The 18901-nt window shown below is 43.6% G+C and overlaps 1 pseudogene; it reads left to right on the top strand.

The window, feature by feature from the left end:
- Nucleotides 1-9276: 9276 nt before the first annotated feature.
- LOC123457446 lies at nucleotides 9277-10845 on the top strand (annotated as a pseudogene).
- The last annotated feature ends 8056 nt before the right edge of the window (nucleotides 10846-18901 follow it).

Here is an 18901-nt window from a genome sequence, read left to right as displayed (position 1 = left end):
GTCCACAGATTGTTTGCAGTGAGTTGAGGCCCTGTCGTGCCATCACTCTAACTCCCTCTCTCTCTGTCTCACTCTCAGATCCCCATCCCCTCTTTCTCTTTCCATTACTTTCTCGATCTATCTCAAATAAGTAAGTAAATATTTACATAAAACTTTTGAAAAGTCTGTTGTAGTGGCATAAACCTTCAATCCCAGCACGTGGGAGGCAGAGGTGTGGAGATTTAAATAAGTTTGAGTTGATCACGAGATTCATAGTGAATTCTAGGTCAGACTGAGTGAGAGTGAGACCCTTCATCAAAAAGCAAAGGACAAAACAAAGGAAAACAGAAAGAGTACTTTAAATTTGTCTGTGCTGGAGAGATTGCTCAGGAGTTAAGGCGCATGCCTAGGGTTCATTATCCTGTACCAATGGAAGAGAGATGCAGATGTTGGCATATGCATCTGGAGTTCGTGTGCAGTCGCTGGAAGCCCTGGCGAAACTGTTCTCTTTCTCCCTTTCTCTATTTCACTTTGTCTCTTTCCCTCTCACACCTAAATAAATGACAATAAAGTATATATATTTTATAAATTCACCGCAGCAATCAGCAGCACATAGCAGTGTAAGACAGTGCCGTGTGATTCAAGGAATGACACATGTTACCAAGTCCAGGGCTAGGTGAGGACAGAAGCACGGTCCTAGTTCCTCCATGACGATTTTGCCCAGAGCTAGGCACAATTGCCCAGACCGTGACTACATGTGGGGAGGACGGGGTCTACAGTTAAACGGTTTCAGAGGCTTCCAGATTTCATGGGGAACCGGTGATTTATAAGAGAGCTGAGCTTGGAGCACCACCTAAGGCTCAAACAGTGATGAACAATCAGCGTGCAGTAAAACCTGCATTTCAGGAACAGTCAAGTGCTGAGAGCAGAAAGACCTCCAGGCTCCCAGTAGGAAGCGGCCCCTTGAATTTCTGCAAAAACAGACCCAATGCGAGGTGGTAAAGCCTGCAACAGATACCTAATCCTTTCCATTGGGGATGACAGCACACATCAAGAGGCATGAAGAACTGAACATGGGGGCTAGAGTGATGATTGCTTAGCAGTTAAGGCAATTACCTATGAAGCCTAAGGGCCAAGATTCAATACTACAGGTCCCAGTTAAACAAGAAAACATGGTGGCACATGTAACTGGAGTTCCCTTGCCATAGCTGGAGGGCCTGGTGTACCCACTGTAGTTCGCTCAAAGTCCCCCCCCACCCCGTTTTTTGTCCTTTGTCACCAATAAATCAGAAACAAGGACTGCTCATGAACAGCTGGAGAGTTAAGTCAGTGGTGAAGGCACTTTCTGGCCAAGCCAAAAGGACTTATCTTGGATTCCACAGTAGCCTGGAAAAGTCATGTGCGTAAGGTGTTACATTCGGCTAGAGTTCATTGGCAGGGGCTGGAGGCCTTGGCATGCTCATTGTCCCTCCCCTCTCTCTCAATGTATATCTAAAAACTGATCCTGTACCTGAGTTGTGATCCACAGAACCCACATCACAAGCAAAATCCATAGTAAACAGCTGGTAATCACAGTGCACCTATGAGAAAATAGGAGGCCAAGGCACAGAACCACAGAAATGCACCAGCATGCTAAATAAGAGACTGTCTCAAAAAGGAAGGAGAGGACATACACCAAAAGTTGTCCTTTCACCTCCACATATGGTCTCTGGTGCATGCAAATCAAAAGGCTTGTGCATGTTTGCATGGGCGTTTGTAGGACAGAGAAGCAGGACGTAAGTATAAAGTGCCAGACACTAACCAGATATTAGGTATGTCCAAAAAGTACACTGAAGAAGTTTTTAAAACCTTGTTGTTAAGGGAAATCCATGAGATTTCAGCAAACCTGGAGAAATTAATCAATATTCTAACAAAAACTCAACTCACAGGAAGAATTCGGATTTGCTTGTTTGCAGTTATGATCTCACTCTCGGCCTTGAACTCACTCTGTAGGCCCACACTGACTTTGAACTACGTAATCCTACTATATCAGCCTAACAACTGCTGGGATTAAAGAAAACAAACTTTCATGCCCAACATTTCAGTTTATATGTTTTAAAGCTTTTATTTATTGGCATGCAGAGAGAGAATGAAGAGAGACATAGAGAGAAAGAGAGAGCATGACAACTGATCACCAGGATCTCTCTGCACTGCAAATGAACTCTAGATGCAAGCAGTACTGTGCATCGAGATGTATGTGGGAAACGGAAAATAGAACTTAGGTCAATAGACTTGGCAGGAAACTAACCTGGCCTTTCAGGCATTTCTCCAGTCCTTGAATAAAAGAAATCCAAAAGGGTGAGTATTGCAAATCATGTGACAGCTGACTTCTCAAAAGACACCTTAAAGACCAGCAGAAAGTGATATCACTTAAATCAAATTTTTTGACTGAAGGAGGGAAAATACTACCTTTTCACCACCCAAACAGGGTCATTCTTAACAGTTGTACAACACATTTTATTTTTATTCCTTTCCTACATCGATAGAGAGGGAGAAAGAGAGATATTGAGAAAGGAAGGTAGAGTAAAAATTGTCACAACAAGGCCTCCAGAGACTGCCAATGAACTCCAGACCTATGTACCCCCTTGTGCATCTGGCGAACCTGTGTCCAGAGTATTTGGCATTGCAGGCAAATGCCTTAATTGCTAAGGCTACTCTCTAGCCCATCCCTTCTTAACATATTTTATCATTTTGCTGAGTAGAGTAAAATGAAATCATCCATTTTCTTAGGGTGTGAGTGCATATGCACTCATGTGTACATGCACACACCAGACAAAATAAAGGAGGGGACAAAGCTACCCAGATGTGACTTGCTGGTGTAAACACTTTTGCAAACCTATGGGTTATCTGACCATCCTCCTTTACTTCCTGATGTCACTAACGAGACCAAGAGCTTTTGTTAGCTCTCACTTCCATCTTCTGTTGATGAAATTTACTTCATTTGCCTCTGACTTTCCCCAGGAAAGTATGTATGCTACAGCTTCTTTCTGATAGAGGGCATCATGATCACTCATTGTTTGCCTGCTTCCCTCCTCCTTCCCTCAACAAGTTGAAAGGTTCTCAACATAAAGTCAAAATAATTCAGAGTTAACTTGATGTATTATTTCCTGGATTTTTGTAGAGCCAGAGTTAGTGGAACGGGAGAGTCATTAGGAGTGAAGGGTGCCTTGGGTATGTGAATGTTTCCTGCTCTCAGATCATTCTGAAAACCTTTACTTTCTCCTTACTTGATTTGCAACATTCTGCACAGTAACATTTGCTTTTTCATTCACCGAATGCATGTGCACAGACTCCTTGCTATGTGACAGACAGGAACTGGTAGAAGAAAGCATCAGTCATCTCTACAGCCTATTTGTCAGTTAGCAGGCACTGACACACAGAGGTGTGAGGGCACATCATCATCATTTATTCTTGCTCTTCTGCAGATAGCAATGAAAAAGGAAACAATGGGGTCAGAGAGATGGCCTAGGGATTGAGGTACGGCCGGTAAAGACTAAGGATCCAGTTTCAATTCCCCAGAACATATTTAGTTCAGGAGCATATGGTGGAACATAGTTGTTGAGCTTATGTGCAGTGTCTGCAGGTCCTGGTGCACCCCTTTTCCATTCTCCGCCCCACCATCTCAAACACACACAAGAGTAAGTTAATATATAAATAAAACATTTTAACTACTTTTATTTTTATTTCAGTAACGATGAGGAAAAGGATTGAGAGAGAGAGAGAAAGAGAGACAGAGAGAAACTGGTTGCACCTGGGCCACTAGCCATTGATAACCAAATCCAGTTACATGCACCACCTTGTGCCTCTGGCTTAGATGTGATCTAGACAATTAAACATGGCTCCTTAGGCTTCACAGGCAAGCATGTTAGGCGTGAAGCCATATCGCCATCCCTCAAATATTTTGGCATATTTAAAAGAAATAGAGAGGGAGGGAGGGAAAGAGGCAGAGAAAGAATGGGCATGCAAATGAATTCTAGAATCAGACATCACCTTATGCATCTGGGTGACATGGATACTGGGGAATCAAACCTGACTCCGTAGACTATGTGGGCAAGTGCCTTAACCACTAAGCCATCACACAAGGCCAAAAGAACTATATAAAACTAAGGGAGCAACACTTGCTGGCCTGATGGCTCAGTTGGTTAACATACTTGCCTTTCAGGATGGAAAGAGACCATCTTTCAAAAGACAGAGAGGGAGGGTTGGATAGATAGCCCAGGGATAAGATGCATGCTAACAGCCGAATGTCTGAGGTTTGATTGCCAAGTACACAAAGGCAAGAAAGTAAACAACTTTCCTCCCATGAGCTGGTTTGGTCAGGCATTTTGTGGAATCAATGACCTGCAGACCTTACAGAGCACTTGAGACTTCATATATGACAGTTCAGCCCCTTTCTTGCCTCAGCAACACCCTGTTCGTGACGCTGTAGACATCGAGTGCATTCTTAACTTCTAAAGGGGAAAATATGTGCAACTTTAACCCCTATGCAAATGTGAATACTCCTTTTGCCTTCTAAGCACAGGGAAAATGGCTGAAGCCTGGGCAGAAAGAATTAGGAGTTTGCGGTTCGAGAAGTGTATTCTGTGTCATGGGTCCCCGCACTGATGATCTTGAGGGCAATGTAATAGGTAAAAATGTAATAAATCTTAACAATATGCTAAATATACCAGGCTCAAAACAATACATAACACAAGTAAGTGCCCAAGCAAATAAAACACCTCATCATAGCAGTGACTAATTCAAACCTCACTGTAAAAACCTTAAACATTAATGGCCTTGATTCACCCACCACAAGACACAGGCTTTCTGGATCGATTAGAAGGCTGGATTCTTCTATCTGCCGTCTTAAACAAACCCACCTCACCACTGCAGATAGACACCTCGTCTAGTCCACTTCTTACTCAGAAAGGGAATGGGCTGACATGAGCATATACTATTCATATAAACGTGTATGTCCCAAACACAAGGGCATCACCGTGTATAAAGCAACATCATCTTAACTGCGTGTGTTTTCCATTGTCCACTAGGAAGAAAGAGTAAGTGATCACCACAGAGCTCTTATTTCCATTAGGAACTGGTTGTCTTCCAAGTTGAACTCCCACAGGGCAGATTAGGGCATATGATGGGGAGCTGGTACAGAAAATCTGGCTTCCTGAACTCCCTGGTAGAGGCCACTAACAAAATAAAGAATGGAAAAGGGAGAAAAGCACCTAGTCATGGGGATCATCTCTCTTAGTTTAACGTTGTAGATGCGATGTCACCAGCTGACTCATATGCCTGTCACTCTTTTCCCAACTAGGATCGATGTTAGCCCTTCAAAATGTGTGCTCAAACAATTCCTTCCTTCTCTCACAAACCAATCTTAGAGGAGGTTTAAGTACACTTGCCTGCGCTACACTTTTATCATTGTCATTAACGGTGAGAATGTGGGTACCACCGCCATTGGTTCAGCATTCTTGAAACAGAGAGAGACTGTAGGAGGTACATCATTGAGTATATAGAAAAATTAAGGGCAGTCTGGGCAATATAGTGGTATTGCACACCTTAGTCTCGGTACTCAGGGGGCAAATGATGGAGAATCACAGAAAGTTCAAGGCCAGCATGGAACTACTGAGTGCTAGGTTATCCTAGGCTGTAGTGAGACCTTACCTCAAAAACAAACAAGCAGGGCTGGAGAGATGTCTTATCAGATAAGGCAGTTGCCAATTATGCCAAAAAAACCCCAGCTTTCATTTCCCAGTACCCACATAAGCCAGATGCAGAAGGTACTGCCTTCATCTAGAGTTTGTTTGCAGTAGGTTCAGGCCCTGTTGCGACCAATGTCTCTCTATCTCTTTATCTGCCTTAAATCTGAGCAGTTGAGAGGAAGCAGGAGCATGACCCCCATGATTTCAAGGCCACGCCAAGGCTGAATAGTGTAATCCAGGTTAGCCTGGGCTACAGTGAGACCCTACCTGTGGCTGTCAGGTTTTCATTGTGGGAACAAAAATACCTGAGGAAGAACAGCTGCTATAAAAAAAAATATGGGGGATTTTATTGGCTTCCAGACTCAAAGGGAAGCTCCTTGATGTCAGGGGAGATCAATGGCATGAGTAGATGATAGCTATCACCTTGTGGCCAACCTGAGAATGACAACAGCAGCAGGACATTGTGCCAAACACTAGCAAGTGGTAGCATTTCTAACACCAATTATCCTATCCCGAATGATATACCACCAGCAGGAGGCATTAATGTCCAAGTCACCATCAACTCGGGACCTAGCATTCACAAAACCGAAGTTCAGGGGCACACCTGAATCATACCACCAAATTCAACCTATGGCCCCCAACAACTGATAACCATACATGATATAAAATACAATGGATACATCCAACTTAAAGTGTCTCCATAGTTTCTTAATAATCCATCAAAATGATATGCAAACATTCCCATAATGCAAGACCTTTTAACTGGGCCATAATGCCAAAAGGAAAAACAAAAACAACAAAAAACAGAAAACCACTTAATGGCACATACTAACCATTAACACTGCAAAGATGACATTGGGCGTAGCAAAGAAATATTCAACTACAACAAGATTTCAACAGGACAAACATCAAACTACTTACCTCCAAGTCCACCAACTCCAGTCACTGAAGAGTCTCCAACAACTTTCCTCCCATTAGCTGGTTTGGTCAGGCATTCTGTGGCACCAATGAGAGGATAACTGCAACATACAAAAGCAGGAGTACCTCAGTTTTCACACACAATACATATGTAAAACGCAGATATAGCCAGCAATTGAGTGGCAGGAACAGTCAGATTCCTGAGACTTTCCAGCCAACAATCTGGTGATATATACATTAACACATACCTACCTACCTACATACATATATATATGTGTGCATGTGTATATATAGAGCGAGATAGACAGACAGATATCTATCTATCTATCTATCTACCTATCTATCTACCTATCTATCTACCTATCTATCTACCTATCTATCTACTTGCCATTAAATAAATAACAAAAAGTGGAAGGGCCAGGTGTGATGGCACACACTGTTCAGAATTCCTATAGGATCAGGGGCAGGAGGACCAGGAGTATGAAACCAGCCTGGGCTCCACAATTAAGAAGCTGGGAATATGCCTCAGTGGCTAATGTTGCCTGATTGTAAAGCCTGCCAGCCTGAGTTCAATACACAATCCTGAGTCACATAAGCCTTATCAAAAACTGGAGCAAGCCAGGCATGGTGGTGCACACCTTTAATCCCAGCACATGGGAGGAAGAAGTAGCAGGATTTCCATGAGTTTGAGGCCACCCTGAGTCTCTATAGTGAATTCCAGGCCAGCATGGGCTAAAGTGAGACCCTCTCTCGAAAAACCAAAAAAAGAAAGAAAAAAAAAAAAGGAGCAAAACATCAGTGGAACCTGAAAGCCTTATATTTTGCCAGCCATGCTCAATGAGCCAATGGGTGAAATAGTGATAATTTGTCATAGTGGACGCCAACTGCCCTCTAACTGGACTAGAGGATGCTCCATGGGAGGAAATACATCCCTGATAGTGCAAACGTAAAATAGGTGTAATCTTGAGGCCTAGATGTGTAACATCTTTGCTGTCTGGATATACTATGCACATCAATCTGCCCAGAAATCACTTCTCTTAATGTTCCTACCTATGTATTAATGGTATTCTCACTTTTGGTAGAGAAACTGTTTTTTCCAGTTGGCAGTAACCTTGTGATGACTCAGAAGGAAGGAAGGCGATGGATAGAGGTGACAGGAGTTCCTGCACTGAAATTTCTCTATCACACCTTCCAAGGCTAAGGGTCCACTGTGGAAAAGGTGGCGTTAAGAATATATTAGCCCAAGAAAGGGCAGGACTCCTTACAACGTGCTCTTCCAGACAGAAAGTGACCTGGATATCCATGTCCTCACAGTGCCTCACACTATCTACACAAGACCTATCTACACAAGACCATTATAATAGGAACAAAAGAGCATCATATCAAACTAAGATAACAGAAAAGTACAAACATATGTTCTCTCTAGAGAAAGATAATTTTGAAGCTAGTTAATTCTGAGGATTATAGAAGAAAGCTTAAAGGCCCAGGGAAACAGAAACCAAAGTAAAATTTTCTGAACATTTACTTGACCATGTGGGCATGGTATTCGAAGTTAAAATAACTGTCTACCATACACGTAATTCCATGTATTTATTGTTACTTATTGTGTAGAGAAAGAGGGAGAAAGAGAGAACAGGGGAGGGAGAGAGAGCATTGGTGCAGTAGTGCCTCCAGCCATTGCAAATGGACTCCAGAGACATGCACCCCCTCTTTAATCTGAATAACGTGGGTCCTGGGGAATTGAACCTGGTTCCTTTGGCCATGCAGGCAAATGCCTTAATTGCTAAGCCTTCCCTACAGCCCATTCCATTCCTAACGGCCCCTCCTCCTTCATTTCCAGTGGTCACTAAGAAGAACAAGAGCTTGTTGAGCTCTCCCTTGCTTTCTCTACTGATGAAATTTCCAAAGGTTCCTTTTGACTTTCCCTAGGAAGGTAGGTGCCTCTCGCTTCTGTCACTTTGGGTGTGGCATGATATCTAAATTTTTGCCTCCCTCCTCTCTTTCACAAGTTATAAGGTCCTCAACATAAAATTAAAATAACTAAGAATAAACTTGTGATTGTATTATTTCATACATATCTGAAGAGACAGAGTTAGGGGAAAGGAGATAGTCAATAAGAGAGAAAACTGTCTGTTTCAGGGAAACAATTTGGAGAAGTGATCAAACAGGACACTGAATGTCGTCCTCTTTTCCCCACATATGCATGTGCAGACACATACATACCCTGTCAGTGTAAGAAATACATTTCCAATGTCAGTTATATTTTTCTGTAAAACAAGAATCCAATGTTGGAAAGGTTATTTTAATTTTGAGCAGTTCCATGGAAATGGAATGCAAAAGATTGTGTGTATGTGCATATATATATATATATATATATATATATATATATATATATATATATATATATATATATATGCACATACATACATTTAATAGATACACAGAGTGAGGCTTGGCAGTTAAGGCACTTACTTGCAAGGCCCTATGACCCAGGTTTGATTCTACAGTTTACATGTAAAGAAGAGGTAAAAACGGTGCACATATCTGGAGATTGCAGCAACTACAGGCCCTGGAGTGCCCATTGTTTCTCTCTTCTCCCTATCTCTCTTCTTGTAACTAAGTGTTGAAGCGTCGAGAGAACCACACAGGTCGCATGGCTGCCGGCTGCGCCCCCTCGCCTCGGCCCCAATGGCTCTCGGGGAGGCCCTTGATGACACCCGCCAGCGTCCTGTCATGCCTGTAGTTGCCGACGTACGCCACGGCCTGTGCGCTGGTGAACAGCCGCTACTCGTGCCTGGTGGTCGGGCGCACTGCAGGCACATCGCCCTGTCGCCCTGCTACCTGCACCGGAAGCGCACGGGGATCCGCGAGCAGCTGGATGCAGTGCTCCTGCGCTACTCGGAGAGGTACGGGAGCCGGCCGCGTCCATGCACGTGCCGGCGCTCGCTCAGGCTCCCTGTCCGGAGTGCATGGAAGCCCTGACAGGTGCAGGGGAAGTCAGCTGTGCCCAGGATGAGCTGCTCGGCGCATACCCGGCTGACCCCGGAGGCCCAGGCCACTGGCTCCATGCTGACAACGTTTGCCCGGTTGCTGTGGACGAGTTTGCTGTGAAAACTAAGTCCCTGAAGCCTCGCCTTTTAGGTGTCCCTATCGCATATGATAACATCAAACTTGTGGGTAAACTGGGAGACATTTATGGTGATCAAGGACACATTCATCTTAACATTGAAGCCGATTTTGTAATTTTTTGCCCTGAACCTCGACATAACTTGATGGGCACAGTTGATAAGGTGTCTTCTAGTCACAGTGGCTGTTTAGTGCATGGTTGTTTTAATGCCTCTATCCCTAAACCTGAGCAGATGTCATATGAGCAGTGGCAAACTTTGGAGATAAACGTGGGTGATGAACTGGAATTTGAAGCATTTTGTTTAGATTCTGATGCAGCTGGAGCATTTTGCATTTGAGGAAAACTGAATATTACAAGGTTACAATCCAAGAGCTATAAGGCTTCTGAATATGTAGTAGATACTGACATTGAAGAAATTGTTGCAAAAGTTTCAAAGAAGAAAAAGATGGTGAAGAAAGATCCAGAATCCTCTGAGGCAGGTGGTAGCACCACGGAGCTCACGGATTTGGCAGTCACCCCACAGGAAGAGGTGTACCTAGAGACAACTGCTAATGTGAATGGTGTCTTGGAACAAAAGCCAAGGATGAATAAGAAAAAGAAAGACTCAGAAACTTGTGAGACAGAGGGTGGTGCCACAGCACTCACAGATTTTGCAGATGTCACACTACAGGATGAGATGGACCTACATATTAGTGATCATGTAAATTGCCTCACAGAGCAAGAGCCAAAGAAAGAGAAGAAGAAGAAAAAGGAGCACCCAAAAATCTTTGAGGCAGATGGTGTGGGCATGGAGCTAGTAGGTGTTGCAGATGTCACCCCTAAGGAAGATGTGGACCAAACTATTAGTGGAAATGTGAATGACCTCTGGGAGGAAGAGTCGATGAGGAAAAAAGGCACCAGGAGAAACAGGACCCAGTTTTCCAAGCCAGTGACTCCAGTGGTTACCAAAGTGAAAAAAAGAAAAGACAAGACTGTGAAGACTCAGAATTTACCCGAGTTTTGGAATGTTCACCTAAGAAGAAACTGAAAAAGTACATGTCTTTTCTGCCTTTTAACTATGATTCTGTTGTTAAAATATTTACACATGGCAGATGAATAAATGTTTTGAATGATGTGAAATGTTTAAGTATACCAGTTCACAAAACCAGGGAAACTTGTTTAGGAATTAGAAAGCTTTTGTAATAAAATCATAAAATGGAGTACAAAAAAGTGAATTAAGTGTTGAAAGTGAGAGTGAGAAAGAGACAGACAGACAGACAGAGTGAGAGAGACAGAGCACAAGCAATCCTCCTCCCTTTGCATTCCATGCGCTGGTAATAATGGCAATCAACACCATGCCTACTCAAAATAAATATTTTAATGTTATCAAACATATTTTCACCAACAATTCTATCCAGTTTCCTTTGCTTTACTCTTTACTTGTGTTGTGGTTGAAGTGCTCTGGCAGAAAATTACAGGCGTTAAAAAGAGTTGCAGGCAAATGCCTTAATCGCTAAGCCTACTCTTTAGCCCATTCATTCTTAACGTATTTTATCATTTTGCTGAGAAGAGTAAAATCAAAAGATCCATTTTCTTAGGGTGTGAGTGCATCTGCATGCATGTGTACACACACACCCCACAAAATAAAGGAGGTGACAAAGCTGATCCAAATGTGACTTCCTGATGTCAAAACTTTGCCAAACCAATGGGTTTTCTGACCATCCTCCTTTACTTTCTGATGTCACTAACCAGACCAAGAGCTTTAGTGAGCTCTCACTTGCATCTTCTGCTGATGAAATTTCCTTCATTTAACTCTGACTTTCCCTAGGAAGGTATGTATCCTACCGCTTCTTTCCCTTAGAGGGCATAACGATAACTAATTGTTGCCTACCTAGTTAATTCCAGGTTATCCTGGCCCAGTGTGTGACTCTACCACAAAAACTGGAAAAACACAAAAAGATAAGTTGAATGGGCCTAGACAGATGGCAGAGTGATAAAGGTGTTTCCTTGCAAATAGTTAGGGTCTGGCTTCAGTTCACTGTACAATCAGGGCATGGTGGTACACAGGTTTAATTCCAGTGCTCAGGAAGCAGAAGTAGGAGGACAGCTGTGATTTCAAGTCAAACCTGATGCTATATAGTAAATTTAGGTCAGCCTGGGATAGACTGAGACACTGCCTTAAGAATTAAAGAAAAAAATACAATAAAAACACAGAGCGAGAGACAGAGAGAGAGGGAGAGGAACAAAGTGGGGCATGAATCTGACATTACATGCTAGGGGACTCTGGCACATCCATTCTGTCTCTCTGCCTATCTCTCTCTCTCCCCACCCTCTCTCTGACACATCCCAGCCCTCTCAGCTACACATAAAAAGGTAATATGTATATAAAAAAACAAAGTGGAAGAGTGGAGTTATGGATAACTGGTTAAGGCACTGTCCTGTGAAGCCAAAAGTCCCATTTTCGACAACCTAGTACCTACATAATAAAGACACATGAGCTGATGCATGTTGAAGGTCACACATACACTCAACACAGCAAATGCATGTGGAGTTCCATTACATTGCCTGGAGGCCCTAGACTGCCAATTATGTCTCTTTCTCATTAAAAAATAAAAATAAATTAAAGGCCAGTCTATTGTGCTTGGCTCAAAAAATGAGATAATGGGCTTGAGAGATAGCTTAGCAGTAAAGCGCTTGCCTGTGAAGCCTAAGAACTCCGGCTTGAGGTTCGATTGCTCAGGAACCACATCAGCCAGATGCACAAGGGGCGCATGCATCTGGAGTTTGTTTGAAGTGGCTGGAGGCCGTAGCACGCCCATTCTCTCTCTCTCTCTCTCTGTCTCTCTTTCTCGCTGTCTGTCACACTCAAACAAATAAATAAAATTAAAACTAAATTCAAACAAAGAGATGAGGATGATATGCAAATTTTTCATGTGAATGTGTCTTGTGTGCATGTGCATGACATTGTCTGTGTGTGTCTGAGAGTGTTTGAAATTCAGCCCACATGAGTGTGTGCAGAAAACACCTTCTTTAATTATAATCTGTGTGCACTCGTCAAATCCTCTCAAAACAGTACCTTTCCCAAACCAATACCCCCTTAACGAACCCTGCCATTTTCCAATTTAGTCTCTCTTCTCTTTTGTTGCAATCATGCTTTCCCACCTATAATGCAGGTCCTGTCAAGGTAGCATCACCCACTGTGAGAACATGAAGGAAGGGAGACTTTATAAAAATTAAATTTCCCTATTATGAAATGTGTATATGGGATGGAAATATGGTTAAGCAGCCAAGGCACTTGCCTTTGTAGCCTAAGGACCCAGGTTCAATTCCCAGTCCCCATGTAAAACACATATATAAGTGGGAAATGTGTCCACAGATTGTTTGCAGTGAGTTGAGGCCCTGTCGTGCCATCACTCTAACTCCCTCTCTCTTTGTCTCACTCTCAGATCTCCACCCCATCTTTCTCTTTCCATTAATTTCTCGATCTATCTCAAAGAAATAAGTAAAAATTTACATAAAACATTTGAAAAGTCTGTTGTAATGGCACAAACCTTGAATCCCAGCACGTGGGAGGCAGAGGTGTGGAGATTTAAATAAGTTCGAGACCACCATGAGATTCATAGTGATTTCTAGGTCAGACTGAGCTAGAGTGAGACCCTTCCTTAAAAAGCAAAAGACAAAAGAAAGGAAAACAGAAAGAATACGTTAAAATTTATCTGTGCTGGAGAGATGGCTCAGGAGTTAAGGCGCTTGCCTAGGTTTCATTCTCCAGTACCCATGTAGGCCAGATGCAGATGTTTGGCATATGCATCTGGAGTTCATTTGCAGTAGCTGGAAGCCCTGGCGAACCCCTTCTCTTTCTCCTTTCTCTATCTCACTTTGTCTCTTTCCCTCTCACACCTAAATAAATGGCAATAAAGTATATATATATATTTTAAATTCACCTCAGCAATAAGCAGCCCATAGCAGTGTAAGACAGTGCCGTGTGATTCCAGGAATGACACAATGTTACCAAGTCCAGGGCTAGGTGAGGACAAGGAGCCCGGTCCTAGTTCCTCCATGACGACTTAGCCCAGAGCTAGGCACAATTGCCCAGACCGTGACTACATGCGGGAGGACCTGGTCTACACGAAAATGGTTTCAGAGGCTTCCAGATTTCATGGGGAACTGCCAATTAGGAAGAAAGCTGGGCTTGGAGCACCGCCTAAGGCTTAAACAGTGATCAACAAGCAGCGTGCTGTAAACCTGGATTTCAGACACAGTCAAGTGCTGAGAGCAGAAAGACCTCCAGGCTCCCAGTAGGAAGCGGCCACTTGAATTTCTGCAGAAACAGACACAACGCGAGGTGGTAATGCCTGCAACAGATACCTAATCCTTTCCATTGGGGATGACAGCACACATCAACAGGCTCATCGGCGCTGGAGGGATGATGGCTTAGCAGTTAAGCCAATTGCCTATGAAGCCTAAGGGCCAAGATTCAATACTCCAGGTCCCAGTTTTTTCCCAGCACAGGGAAAATGGCTGAAGCCTGGGCAGAAAGAATTAGGAGTTTGCGGTTCGAGAAGTGCATTCTGTGTCATGGTTCCCCTCACTGATGCTCTTGAGGGCAATGTAATAGTAAAAATGTAATAAATCTTAACAATGAGCTACATATACCAGGCTCAAAACAATACATAACACAAGTAAGTGCCCAACCAAATAAAACACCTCATCATAGCGGTGACTAATTCAAACCTCACTGTAAAAACCTTAAATATTAATGGTCTTGATTCACCCATCACAAGACATAGGCTTTCTGGATCGATTAGAAGGCTGGATCCTTCTATCTGCCGTCTTAAAGAAACCCACCTCACCACTAAAGATAGACGCCTCGTCTAGTCCACTTCTTACTCAGCAAGGGAATGGGCCGACATGAGCACATCCCATTCATATATACTTGTATGTCCCAAACACAAGGGCATCACCGTGTATAAAGCAACATCATCTCAATTGCGTGTGTTTTCCATTGTCCCCTAAAGGCTAAGAAGAAAGAGTAAGTGATCACCCCAAAGCTCTAATTTCCAATAGGAACTGGGTGTCTTCCAATTTGAACTCCCACAGGGCAGATTAGGGCATATGATGGGGAGCTGGTACAGAAAACCAGGCTTCCTGAACTCCCTGGCAAAGGGGCCACTAACAAAATAAAGAATGGAAAAGGGAGAAAGGCACCTAGGCACAAGGATCATCTCTCTTAGATTAAGGTTGTAGATGCAACGTCACCAGGCGACTCATACGCCTGTCACTCTTTTCCCAACTAGGACAGATCGTAGCCCTTCAGAATGTGTGCTCAAACAATTCCTTCCTTCTCTCACAAACCAATATTAGAGGAGGTTTGAGTACACGTGCCTGCGCTGCACTTATCATTGTCATTGACAATGAGAAAGGCTCAATGTTTCTGAAGTGTGCACCGCCATTGGTTCAGCATTTTTGAAACAGAGAGAGACTGTAGGAAGTACAATCATAGGGTATTTAGAAATATGAAGGCCAGTCTGGGCAATATAGTGGTATTGCATGTCTTAGTCTCAGTACTGAGGGGGCAAATGATGGAGAATCACAGGTAGTTCAAGGACAGCATGGAATAGTGAGACCCTTCCTCAAAAAAAAAAAACCGAGCTGGGCTGGAGAGATGTCTTAGCACATAAGGCAGTGGCCAATTATGCCAGAAAACCCAGCTTTTATTTCCCGGTACCCATATAAGCCACATGCAGAAGGTACTGCCTTCATCTAGAGTTTGTTTGCAGTAGCTACAGGTCCTGGGGCAACCAATCTATCTCTATCTCTTTACTGCCTTAAATCTGAGCGGTTGGGAGGATGCGGGAGCAGGACCATCGTGAGTTCGAGGCCACGCCAAGGCTGAATACTGTATTCCAGGCTAACCTGGGCTACAGTGAGACCCTACCTGTGGCTGTCAGGTTTTCATTGTTGGAACCAAAATACCTGACCAAGAGCAGCTTGTAGGAAAAAATGAGGGGGATTATATTGGCTTCCAGACACAAAGGGAAACTCCTTGATGGCAGGGGAGATCAGTGGTATGAATAGATGGTAGCTATCTCCTTCTGCCCAACATCAGAATGACAACAGCAGCAGGACAGTGTTCCAAACACTAGCAAGTGGAAGCAGTTCTAACACCAATTATCCTATCCCGAATGATATAGCACCATCAGGAGGCATTAATGTCCAAGTCACCATCAACTGGGGACCTAGCATTCACAACGCCTAAGTTCAGGGGCACACCTGAATCATACCACCACATTCAACCTATGGCCCCAACAACTGATAACCATACATGATATAAAATATAATGGATACATCCAACTTAAAGTGTCCCCATAGTTTCTTAATAGTCCATCAAAATGATATGCAAACATTCCCATAATGCAAGACCTTTTAACTGGGCCATAATGCCAAAAGGAAAAACAAAAACAAAAACAAAATCTAACAAACAGAAAACCACGTAATGGCACATACTAACCATTAACACTGCAAAGATGACATTGGGCGTAGCAAAGAAATATTCAACTACAACAAGATTTCAACAGGGCAAACATCAAAATATTTAGCTCCAAATCCACCCACTCCAGGCAGTGAAAAGTCTCCAAATCATGTAATTATAACCACTGACAAATCTCCGGACTTCTAATACCTCCCTCCATCTAAGCTGCTCACAGTATTGAAGAACGTCATCAGGTGCCAGCACCTAGCCTTAGAAGCCTTTTTCTTTTTTTTTTTTGTCCTGGCATCTGCACTGGGTCTCCAATGCCATCCGTGGTCCATCCTCATGCCTCCATCGCGTATCCATGCAGGCATCCAAGAAACCTGCTTCATAACACCCATGGCAATTTTTAAAACACCAAAGTTAGGTGAAAATTCAATGACTCTCTCTTTCCCGCAACACCCTGCATGGTACCAACATGAGTGTTTCAGGCAGGTTCACATTGCTGGCACAAACCCTTGGTCAAGAGCAGCTTGAGGGGTGGGGAAGGAATTGTTATTATTATTATTTTGTTTTTGGCTTACAGACTCGAGGGCAAGCTCTACAATGGCAGGGGCAACAATGGCATGAGCAACAGACATCATCCCATGGCCTACATCTGTTGGACAACAGGAAGAGGAGAGTGTGCCAAACACTGGCAAGGAATGCTGGCTGTAACACCCATAAGCCCTTTCCCAACAGTACACTACCTCCAGAAGGAATTCCCAAATCTCCTTCAGCTGGGAAGCTGGTATTCAGAATAAATAAGATTGTGGGGACACTGGAATGAAACCACCCCACGACCTCCCGAACCTCATCTCATGATCCACTCGGGAACAGCAAGCTTACCAACAGGCTGGCTCCAGGCTCTGCCTCCAGCAGACATCTATTGCACCTTGCATTGGTTATTAAAAGTTGCAGCTAATGTGCTAAGATTAAAGATCTTTTTAAAGCCAGGAATCCTTAGAGCTTCCGGCTGTTGGCCTTGAATATACGGAGCAGGAAGTCCACCCACTGGGTAATATGAATCTCAGAGGTCACAGTGAAACCCTGTGCCTAAATCAACACAAAACCCAAAGTAAACAAAATCCAGAGACATGTCAAACTTTTCTCCAAACCACCTCAGAACAGAGGAGGGCAGCTGGGCTGTAGAGGATCTGAGACTGATTTCCTTAAAACTGAGGCTTTACACCTGTTCCAAATCTGTGTATGCTGGGCACAGGTGCTTCCAGTTTGAGGTGGTCAAACTTTTCTCCAAACCACCTCAGAATGTTGCACTTTGGCAAACTGAAGGTAGCTTTGGACAGCAAATAAGCAGCTGACTTCGCTTCAGTGGAAGCACCTATGCCCAGCATACACAGATTTGGAACAGGAGTAAAGCCTCAGTTTTAAGGAAATCAGTCTCAGATCCTCTAGAGCCCAGCTGCCCTCCTCTGTTCACAGTCTTCTTTGTGTCTTAATATAGTCTCAGGACCAGTTCTATTGAAATCACAAAGATCCTTCTACAACTGCCTCCAAATACTTGGAGTAAAGGCATGTGCCAACATTTCCAACTTGTGTTCTCCTGAACCGCGTTTTGCCTTAATGCTGAGATGGGAACGAAGTCCTGTTGCTTGTGCAGCCAGTACTTTTATTCTCCTGCAGCCCCTTTTCCTCATTTTTTATTATGTATATATATATATTTAAATTTATTTTAGAGAGAGGCAGATAGTGAGAGACAGAGAGAAGATGGACAAACCAGGGCTTCAGGCCACTGGAAATGAACTGCACATGCAAAAAACCACCTTGTGCATTTGGCTTACATGGGTGCTGGGTGGCCGAACCTGGATGCAGGGCATTGTAGACAGAAGTCTTCATTGCTAAGCAATCTCTGCAGCCCTTTGGTTTTTGGAGGTAGGGTCTCGCTCGAGCCCAGCCTGTCATGGAATTCACTATCTACTCTCTTGGTGGCCTTCGCCTTACGGTGATCCTCTTACCTCTACCTCACGCATGCTGGGTGCTGCCATGCCCAGCCTCATCCCTTGCTAAGATGTGATTCTAAGGAGGTCTTGATTGGTTAAATAATCATTGAATTGTCTCTGCTTGGTCCACTGAAGCGAAGTCAGCTGCTTATTTGCTGTCCAAAGCTACCTTCAGTTTGCCAAAGTGCAACATTCTGAGGTGGTTTGGAGAAAAGTTTGACCACCTCAAACTGGAAGCACCTGTGCCCAGCATACACAGATTTGGAACAGGTGTGAAGCCTCAGTTTTAAGGAAATCAGTCTCAGATCCTCTACAGCCCAGCTGCCCTCCTCTGTTCTGAGGTGGTTTGGAGAAAAGTTTGACATGTCTCTGGATTTTGTTTACTTTGGGTTTTGTGTTGATTTAGGCACAGGGTTTCACTGTGACCTCTGAGATTCATATTACCCAGTGGGTGGACTTCCTGCTCCGCATATTCAAGGCCAACAGCCGGAAGCTCTAAGGATTCCTGGCTTTAAAAAGATCTTTAATCTTAGCACATTAGCTGCAACTTTTAATAACCAATGCAAGGTGCAATAGATGTCTGCTGGAGGCAGAGCCTGGAGCCAGCCTGTTGGTAAGCTTGCTGTTCCCGAGTGGATCATGAGATGAGGTTCGGGAGGTCGTGGGGTGGTTTCATTCCAGTGTCCCCACAATCTTATTT

Source organism: Jaculus jaculus, unplaced genomic scaffold (assembly GCF_020740685.1).
Source record: "Jaculus jaculus isolate mJacJac1 unplaced genomic scaffold, mJacJac1.mat.Y.cur mat_scaffold_49_1_773495_arrow_ctg1, whole genome shotgun sequence".
Taxonomy (NCBI): domain Eukaryota; kingdom Metazoa; phylum Chordata; class Mammalia; order Rodentia; family Dipodidae; genus Jaculus; species Jaculus jaculus.
This window is presented reverse-complemented; position numbering and strand designations above follow the sequence as displayed.